The sequence below is a fragment of the Castor canadensis genome, chromosome X (genome assembly GCF_047511655.1).
Source record: "Castor canadensis chromosome X, mCasCan1.hap1v2, whole genome shotgun sequence".
Classification (NCBI taxonomy): domain Eukaryota; kingdom Metazoa; phylum Chordata; class Mammalia; order Rodentia; family Castoridae; genus Castor; species Castor canadensis.
The window spans coordinates 120,516,585-120,526,884 of record NC_133405.1 but is presented as its reverse complement, the minus strand read 5'-3'; the positions used below and the strand labels follow the sequence as shown (position 1 = coordinate 120,526,884).

At 35.8% G+C, this 10,300-nt stretch overlaps 1 pseudogene; it reads right to left on the bottom strand.

Moving 5' to 3' along the window:
• Positions 1 to 845: 845 nt before the first annotated feature.
• Positions 846 to 10,300, bottom strand: part of LOC141419504 (thymosin beta-15A pseudogene) — a 33,953-nt pseudogene continuing 24,498 nt past the window's right edge.

Here is a 10,300-nt window from a genome sequence, read left to right as displayed (position 1 = left end):
TTCCTTCACATCCTTGTCAGTATTTGGTTTTGTCAGCGTTCTGAATTTTAGCCATTCTAATAGGTATGTACTGGTATCTCATTTGAACATAATTCCTTAATGATATGTGATATTGAACACCCTTTCATATGATTTTTTGCCATTTATATATCATTTTAGTTAGGAGTCTGTTCAGATATTTTGTCCATGTAAATATTGGGCTATTTGTTTTCTTGCTGTTGAGTTTAAGAGTTATTTGCATATTATATATGCATATATATTATTTGCATATAATATATTTGCATATTATATATATCTTTGTCACATTATATGTATACTTGTATAAACACACATACATAGATATCCTTGTCGGATATGTATGTTGTAAGCATTCCCTCACAGTCTATGACTTATCTTTTCATTCTCATCACAGTATCTTTTGCCGAGGTTTAAAAAATTTTCAAGATAATGACTATGTATTTGTTATTTTATTGCTACATTAGAAATGAGAATAAACTGTGAGAAGTTGCAAAAGCATGCAACTTCATAAAGATTATGAAACAATGGAGGCACCCATTGCAGTAAAAACTGGCTTGCTCTGTAGGGGACAATAGGACCAGGCAGACAATGGTCATCAGTGGGGAGCTTATGGACAGCATTTGCCATCTGGAATTTATGCACCAATGGGAGGTTTAAAAATGAATTTTAAGGGAACATTGGCTTCTGCTGACCTCTGAGACTGAGAGTTTAGGTGAGAAGCCATTAGTAGATGGCTCAAGTCTCTACCAACACATTGTCTTATAAAAACAAGCCCAAAACCATGACTTTTAGGCAGCACTGAATTTTGCTCTTGATTGATCTCCATTTTAGGATGTTTGAATGTACTCTTTCTCCTGCTAGATGGTTTCCTTGTAGGAAGAGTATTTTTCTTCAGTATTAATTTTCTTCAGATTTGATCTGTCAAATTTCCACACTTCTGATAAGTCTGGATTATCACTCACCTTGGCTGAAAGGACATTTGAAGGCTTATGTAAAGCTGTCACTGGACAGAGACTGCTACTCACTCTTGACCAGGTTGGACTTAAATTTTAATGAAGTCTAACTTACCAATTTTTTCTTTCATGAATCATACTTTTAGTATTGTATTTAAAACTCTTTTCCAAACCCAAGGTCACCTAGATTTTTAAATATATTATCTTCTAGAAATTTAACTCTTTTTTTATTTTGTAATTTAGGGCTATGATCCATTTTGAGTTAATTTTTGAAAGGTGTAAAGTCAGGATATAGATTTATTTTCTTGCATGTGTAAATCTAATTGTTTTAGCACTGTTGATTGGGAACAGGACTATCTTTTCTCCATTGAATAACCTTTTCTCCTTTGCCACAGATCAGTTGACTATACTTGTATAGGTGTATTTCTCTAGTTCAATAGTCCAATCTTCTGATTTCTATCTGTTCTTTCACCAATATCAGACAATATTGCTGTAGATTTACAGTAACTGTTGAAGTAGGGTTGTGTCAGTACTCCAACTTCCTTTTTCTTCAATATTTCATGAGCTCTTCTGTTTCTTTTGCTTCTCTATATAAATGTTAGAATCAGTTTACCAGTATCTACCAAGTAACTTGCTGGGATTTTGATTTGGTTGGTGTTGAATCTGTAGATTAAGTTGGGCAGAACAGACATCTGGACGATAGTGAGTCTTTCTATCCATGAACATGGAATATCTCTATTTATTTACATTGTCCTTGACTTGGTTCATCAGAGTTTTATAGTTTGCCTTATTTGGATCCCATATATATTTTGTTAGACTTAAGCCTAAGTATTTAATTTTTAGGTACTAATATAAATGCTCTTATGTTTTGAATTTCAAATTCCAATTTTTTATTGTGATATAGAGGAAAGAAATTGTTTTTTCCATATTAATGTGGTAACTTGCACCTTCATATAATTTTCCAGGAGGTTTTTTTTTGGGAGGGATGTTGCTTTTGAGTTGATATTTTGGGGTTTTCTACATAGAAAAATATGTCATATGAGAACAAAGACTTTTATTTTTTGCCCCAATATGTATGCATTTTATTTACTTATTATCTAGGACATTTGATGTGGTATTGAATAGGAGTAGTGAGAAGGTATACCCTTTTTTTGATCTTGTAAACATTTCTTTCCCCAGATGGCACAATATTAAACATTGTCAGTAGAGGGCACTGTAGGTATATTTCAAGGTGTAACAGAGGCAGGAGATTGTCTTGCTGGTTGTTGGGGTGCTTACTTTTTGTTGTCCTCATATTGTTGCCAGTGGTGTATGAGAGACTCAATGGTCCTCATTTTCCAGGGTGTTTCTCCAGGGTGCTAGTGAGTGGGTTCTAACTCACAGCCTGTGAACCAGTTCTGCCTATGACACCCCTGTGATTTCTCCACTATCCAGTGGGCTACTGTCAAAACTTCTCTGAAGGGAACAAAAGTTCAGTCTTGGATAATCACCTACAGACCTAGAGGGAATATCTGGTCCCTACATTTACTATTCCTGTATTCCTTAGAGTTTTATTTTGTCACTTTAGTAATAATCTTTTGCTAGTTAACAATATTTGATATTACATTTTCCATTGTTCAAAATTACTGATTTGGTTTCTGTCCTGAGTAAAATGATACTGTTTCTTTTGAGTTTATGACTAACTTTAATTCTTGAGTAAATTTTTGTTCCCCACTTTAACTGATATGATTGAGTTAGAGGAGAGGAGGAGCAGAGTATAGGAAAGGGAGGCCTAGCCATGCTGTGGGGTAAAGTGGTTTATGAATCTGTGAGAGGTCCAGGTGTTTTCACTGGCTAGGGAGGTGAGATGTGGGCAAGAATAACTGGAATAGGGAGTGACTGAGACCTGGTAGTCTTAAAAATCCATCCTTTTGGACTCTATTTTAGAGACATGGCTGGGGTAGACAGTTTGTTGCACTATTTGAGATGTTGTGGGCTAGAAGTAATCAATGAAGAACAGTCTATTTAATTACTGTCTCAAACAAAATAGAACAGATTAGTGAATCCAAGCTGAGTTGGGTGCCTCTGGTTAAATCCTAGAAGCAGGCAGAGAAACCCTGATATTCCATCTGCTTTGGCCTTTAAGCCACTGGTAGCCAGAAAAAGAGAAGCTCCTAAAGAAATTTTATCCTTCTGCTGAACATACAAGGTAAAGATATTTATATAATATTGGCTAAATATTGTAATAAAATACAATGTGTTAAGAAATGGTTTGCCTAAACTCTACATATTGATTTGAGTATAAATATTTGCATTATGAATTTGTTTTCCTTGGTATGTATTCTCTCTCATCCCTGGGGATGTGGATGAGCAAAGTGTTATGTTACACTGCCTCATTGCTGCTGGAAGTGGCACAGGTGCAGAACTGTGGGCATGATGAATTAAATGCCAATTGCATCACTGCCGCCTGTGCTCAGCTCGGATTGCCGTCAGTGGAGGAAATAGAATTCATTAGTTTTCTTTCAGGGCACATGCAAACACATGGGTTTCAAAGAATGTGTAATGGCAGCAAGGAGAAATGGGCAAGCCCAGCCTTTTCCTTTTCCTGAGCAGTTCCTGTAACAGATGAATTGATGAGCATTTGGAAGCACTCTCTTTGCTAGTAGATATTTGGGAAGACAATATCACTGTGACAGAAGGCTCTGTTGATAACTGATCACATTTTTTATTCTCTCCTAGGGCTATTGAGAAAATAATATTGATTTGTTAAGGAATCCTAAAGGCTCTAAATGCTTACAGGAAATATTACCAAATACTCAAACAACCATTTTAAGGGACTCAGATAAAAATAAAATGTGTAAACATCACTTTCCTGACATATGTGATGAATTTTCTAGTGTGATGAGCTCAGTGTCTCTGTTCATATCTATTTTCCTTTTGGCATTGGCTGTGTTGATACCATTTGACAAGTTTGGGGCTCTGGTGTTTGGAGAAAAATACAGGCTCTTAAAAAACCCTGAATTTCTCAGGGTTTTTGAGGTTGATAGGGGCTAGGAGCAAGCTTGAGGCAGGTCATAGCTTCATATTTCCCAAAAGAGATTGATCTTAGAGGTTCCAATTGGAATTCTGTGATGAGAGTCAGGAATATGTGTTTTTAGCAAGTACCCAAGTTGTAAACTTGATTCTGCCAGTTTGGAAAGCATCACTCTTGTGTATGTATTCAAAAGTGAAATTTATTTTTAATACACTTAGATTTCCCATATGTCCACCTAGATCAGATCAGGATGACATGACACGGAAATACAAATGTCAGCATTTGGAACAAAACAAAAAACAAAAGCTGTATGTGTTGAATTGAATTGAGCAACTGACAGGCAACACTTAGCTTTTTTCTTTCCGGTTATGCTGCTTGGGCTGGTAGACTGGGATAAAAAAGTATTCACATAAAAATAATCTTCTTGCTCCTTCCTAATGTATATCTCTTTTTTCACCCTTTAAAAATATAACATTTATTCTTTTTTTAACTACAAAATAACTCACACTTAATGCCAAAAATCCCAAGAAAAAAACAAAACAAAGTCTATAATTTCACCACCCAGAGATAACCTTGCTATGTGTTTTCTAAAGATGCAGTGATATGTGGTTCTCAAGACTTATAATTACAATATATCATGACTGCTTGGTAAGAAAAAGTAATTATAAGTTAAAAAAGGATTCATTAAAGGTAACCTATACAAACTAGAAATTCACTCCTGCTATATTTTTATATCTTAAGAAATACTGATATATCAAACTACCTTTAGAATTGAGAGAATCCATACTTTTAGAATTTATAGATACTGTCTTCTAAAGTTGTCATACCTTAGTTATATAATGTTTTTATTCTTTAAAGAGTTTAAACTTTCATCATTTTAACTCCTGTACAGTTGTTGAGCATTTATTATGAGGATGTAGTATCTAATAAGTCCAATTGGATCCCTGCTTCCAGTGACCTTATTTTCTGGGACAGGGGCTGAAACAAGGAAGTAAACAAATTGACAGGACATTTTGAGTGGACTGGGTAGTAAAGGAAGTATACTTTTGAGGATTTAACATCAGGATTGACACATAAAAGACTAAAAGGATCCTAGCCTTGGGAAGATGAGGTCTGTTTCTTACAATTTCATCAATAGTATACACTACTAAGTTGTTTTGTTTTTGAATAGCAAATTTACCCTTGCAGTTAAAAAATTTGTAATGATAGTTCGACTAGGATATATCTTGGAGTTGATCATTCTGGGTCAATTTTCCATGGTACCCATGAACCCTTTCAGTGGTACTTTTAGCATTGTGTTCGTTGCCTTCTTTTGCAAGCTTGTATTTTTGTTTTTTCATTCTTAAGTTCTATTTATTTCCCTTCTAGGCTATAGATCTTGGCATCTACTTTCATGACATTGGTGTCAGCTTCTTTCATTCCATTCTGAGTGGGCAATCTGACCTGTTCTGTCAGGCTGGCTCTGTGTGTGGGCAGAACAGGCAACTGCACAGGCAGAGTGATCCAAAGGTTCCCCAGGAACCCTGATTGCTGTACCTCCCCAACCCATCTTGTAGACAACCAAAATCCCATTGTTTAAATTTTTTTCTTTAATCCTGAAGATGTTTCTGTTTTAAAAATCTTATTGCAAATGCAAATAGCACTGAAAACAGTAATTTGGTGTCATCATTGGTATGAAATTCAATGAAGAGAGGAGGCTAAGCAGGGAGTGGGAAGCTGGCATAGTAGGAGGGAAAACTGAAATGAAAAAAGAAGAGGTGTCTCACTTCACTTGCTTGAAATCTGTCTTGAGTGGCTGATGTTGTATTTTGGTTCCAGGATACCATTTTTCAGCCTGACCCAATCTTCATCAGTCTTTCATCAAGGGGAAAGTCATCCCATATTCAATGCTACAAACTCATAATGTTTAGACAGAGTAAAGTATCCTTAATTATTGGTTATTCTTCCTTATTATCCTAGTCCAAACAGGGCAAAGATATCTTTATGAGAATAACTTGGATAATAGTATTACTTCTATTCCTGTTTCCTTTAAGTAATATTGATGATATAGCTGTTCACATAAAGATCATTATAAAGAAATATAGAACCTTTAGATCCAAAGAATGATCAAACTAGTTTTGTTACTAACTCATATCCCCAAGTTTCACAAACAATTGTTTAAGGTAAAAGTAACAATATTTTGGAGTAGAAATTATTACTGTTGACACATATGTGTTTTTAAATAAGTGAAAACATTTGTAGATTTACTTTCTAAATAATGGCTGAATGTTCTGACCCTGGCCCCAAATTAAAACCTCATAATGATAAAAACTACAACAATCAAGATAAAGAGTCCCTGGAAATTCTACAGTAATTAATATACTCTGTGTCTTGGTTCAAGCTTAACTCAATAATGGATTGTCTGTCATTCTAGGAAAACAGTAACCATGTAATGATATGATTATAAAAATAATCCTTTCTACCAGGAACACATTTAAGATGTTTGAGAAAAAAATCCAAACAATGAGTTAGCTAGCTGTAGATAGTACTTCAAAATCTGAAATTAATAATTTTCAGTTTGGTTTGGGAAGGGAAAGTAAGGAGCTAATTATTGAGTGCTTACTAGAATAGGAATTTACAATACAGATTAGTTCAAGTCTCACAATATACTCATTAGATAGAACATATTAATTCTTATGGATGAAAAAAATTATTGTTCAGAGAAATTACATAAGTTACTCCTTGTCACATAGCTTGTGGACACAGTCACTCAGATCTGTCAGCTTTCAAAGTTTGAGCCCATTCTGCCAGCAAGCTTGTATTTTTAAGAGAGAATTTTCATCAGTTAAAATATTTTGGCTTGAATCTGAATTGCTTCTTAATATCTTTGAACAGATGAAACTACTTGTGTACATTTTACATACATAGTTCATGGTCAGGTTTGCCAGTGTGAAGCAATTTACAAGGTTCATGGTTTAAGAGTGCCCTCATCTCTCAGTATAGGAAAATGCAGTTTATTTAATGGATAGCTTTTTGGGGGAGGTTGGCAAGGATTTTGTGCCATTTTCAGTTTTTTGTCCTGCAGAATTCTGAATTTGACTTTTTTTTAAACCTCTTCTTCAAAGGATATTTCTCATTTCAGTTTTACTCTTCTCTCCTAGAAGCATTGACTTTCTGAGACAACAACCTTATGTCCCATGAATTTTTCAGTCCCTTACCTGCAGGCACTGTTATAACCCATGTGGTGTCTCTCTCTCGATCTTTCTCTGGTTCTCTCTTATAATTTGGTGAACTTTATCTTTCTGAGAATGATTTTTGCTCAATATTAAGTCCTTTATTTTTTTCTTCTCTCTTCTCCATGGGTTTTCTGGATCACCCTGCTTTCTGAAAATGCTTGTTGGGGAAGCTTGGAAGATGGCTTTGCTGGAAATTAGTGCTATTGTTGCTTTACATACAGGTAATTTGAAATCTAAACTAATTTCTCACCTAATTATAATTACAGTATAACATTTTTGTGGTTTTCTGTTTTCTTCTTGCTGATCTGTGTAGTTTTTGGAGGATATGTAACCAAATTCTAGTAAAGGCAGTTAACATTATCTCATAGTATTGCCATTTTTTTCTTTTATTATTCATATGTGCATACAAGGCTTGGTTCATTTCTCCCCCCTGCCCCCACCCCCTCCCTTACCACCCACTCCACACCCTCCCTCTCCCCCCCTCAATACCCAGCAGAAACTATTTTGCCCTTATCTCTAATTTTGTTGTAGAGAGAGTATAAGCAATAATAGGAAGGAACAAGGGGTTTTGCTGGTTGAGATAAGGATAGCTATACAGGGCATTGACTCACATTGATTTCCTGTGCGTGGGTGTTACCTTCTAGGTTAATTCTTTTTGATCTAACCTTTTCTCTAGTTCCTGGTCCCCTTTTCCTATTGGCCTCAGTTGCTTTTAAGATATCTGCTTAGGTTTCTCTGCATTAAGGGCAACAAATGCTAGGTAGTTTTTTAGGTGTCTTACCTATCCTCACCCCTTCCTTGTGTGCTCCCGTTTTTATCATGTGCTCATAGTCCAATCCCCTTGTTGTGTTTGCCCTTGATCTAATGTCCACATATGAGGGAGAACATACGATTTTTGGTCTTTTGGGCCAGGCTAACCTCACTCAGAATGATGTTCTCCAATTCCATCCATTTACCTGCGAATAATAACATTTCGTTCTTCTTCATGGCTGCATAAAATTCCATTGTGTATAGGTACCACATTTTCTTAATCCATTCGTCAGTGGTGGGGCATCTTGGCTGTTTCCATAACTTGGCTATTGTGAATAGTGCCGCAATAAACATGGATGTGCAGGTGCCTCTGGAGTAACAGTCTTTTGGGTATATCCCCAAGAGTGGTATTGCTGGATCAAATGGTAGATCAATGTCTAGCTTTTTAAGTAGCCTCCAAATTTTTTTTCAGAGTGGTTGTACTAGTTTACATTCCCACCAACAGTGTAAGAGGGTTCCTTTTTCCCCGCATCCTCGCCAACACCTGTTGGTGGTGGTGTTGCTGATGATGGCTATTCTAACAGGGGTGAGGTGGAATCTTAGCATGATTTTAATTTGCATTTCCTTTATTGCTAGGGATGGTGAGCATTTTTTCATGTCTTTTTTGGCCATTTGAATTTCTTCTTTTGAGAAAGTTCTGTTTAGTTCACTTGCCCATTTCTTTATTGGTTCATTAGTTTTGGGAGAATTTAGTTTTTTAAGTTCCCTATATATTCTGGTTATCAGTCCTTTGTCTGATGTGTAGTTGGCAAATATTTTCTCCCACTCTGTGGGTGTTCTCTTCAGTTTAGGGACCATTTCTTTTGATGAACAGAAGCTTTTTAGCTTTATGAGGTCCCATTTATCTATGCTATCTCTTAGTTGCTGTGCTGCTGGGGTTTCATTGAGAAAGTTCTTACCTACACCTACTAACTCCAAAGTATTTCCTACTGTTTCCTGTATCAACTTTAGAGTTTGTGGTCTGATATTAATATCCTTGATCCATTTTGACTTAATCTTGGTATAGGGTGATATACATGGATCTAGTTTCAGTTTTTTGCAGACTGCTAACCAGTTTTCCCAGCAGTTTTTGTTGAAGAGGCTGCTATTTCTCCATCGTATATTTTTAGCTCCTTTGTCTAGGACAAGTTGGTTATAGTTGTGTGGCTTCATATCTGGGTCCTCTATTCTGTTCCTCTGGTCTTCATGTCTGTTTTTGTGCCAGTACCATGCTGTTTTTATTGTTATTGCTTTGTAATATAGTTTGAAGTCAGGTATCGTGATACCTCCTGCATTGTTCTTTTGACTGAGTATTGCCTTGGCTATTCGTGGCCTCTTGTGTTTCCATATAAATTTAACAGTAGATTTTTCAATGTCTTTAATGAATGTCATTGGAATTTTGATGGGAATTGCATTAAACATGTAGATTACTTTTTGGAGTATCGACATTTTTACTATGTTGATTCTACCAATCCATGAGCATGGGAGATCTCTCCACTTTCTATAGTCTTCCTCAATCTCTTTCTTCAGAAGTGTATAGTTTTCCTTGTAGAGGTCTTTCACATCTTTTGTTAGGTTTACACCTAGGTATTTGATTTTGTTTGAGGCTATTGTAAATGGAATTGTTTTCATACATTCTTTTTCAGTTTGCCCATTGTTAGTGTGGAGAAATGCTAATGATTTTTCTATGTTGATTTTATATCCTGTTACCTTGCTATAGCTATTGATGATGTCTAGAAGCTTCTGAGTAGAGTTTTTTGCGTCTTTAAGATATAGGATCATGTCGTCTGCAAATAGGGATATTTTGACAGTTTCTTTACCTATTTGTATTCCTTTTATTCCTTCTTCTTGCCTAATTGCTCTGGGTAGGAATTCCAGTACTATGTTGAATAGGAGTGGAGATAGTGGGCATCCTTGTCTGGTTCCTGATTTTAGAGGGAATGGTTTCAGTTTTTCTCCATTAAGTATAATGCTGGCTGTAGGTTTGTCATATATAGCTTTTATAATGTTGAGGTACTTTCCTTCTATTCCTAGTTTTCTTAGAGCTTTTATCATGAAATGATGTTGGATCTTATCAAAGGCTTTTTCTTCATCTATTGAGATGATCAAATGGTTTTTGTCTTTGCTTCTGTTAATGTGGTTTATTACATTTATTGATTTTCATATGTTGAACCACCCCTGCATCCCTGGGATGAAGGCTACTTGGTCGTGGTGAATGATCTTTTTGATGTGCTGTTGAATTCGGTTTGCCATTATTTTGTTGAGGATTTTTGCGTCAATGTTCATAAAGGAGATTGGCCTATAGTTCTCTT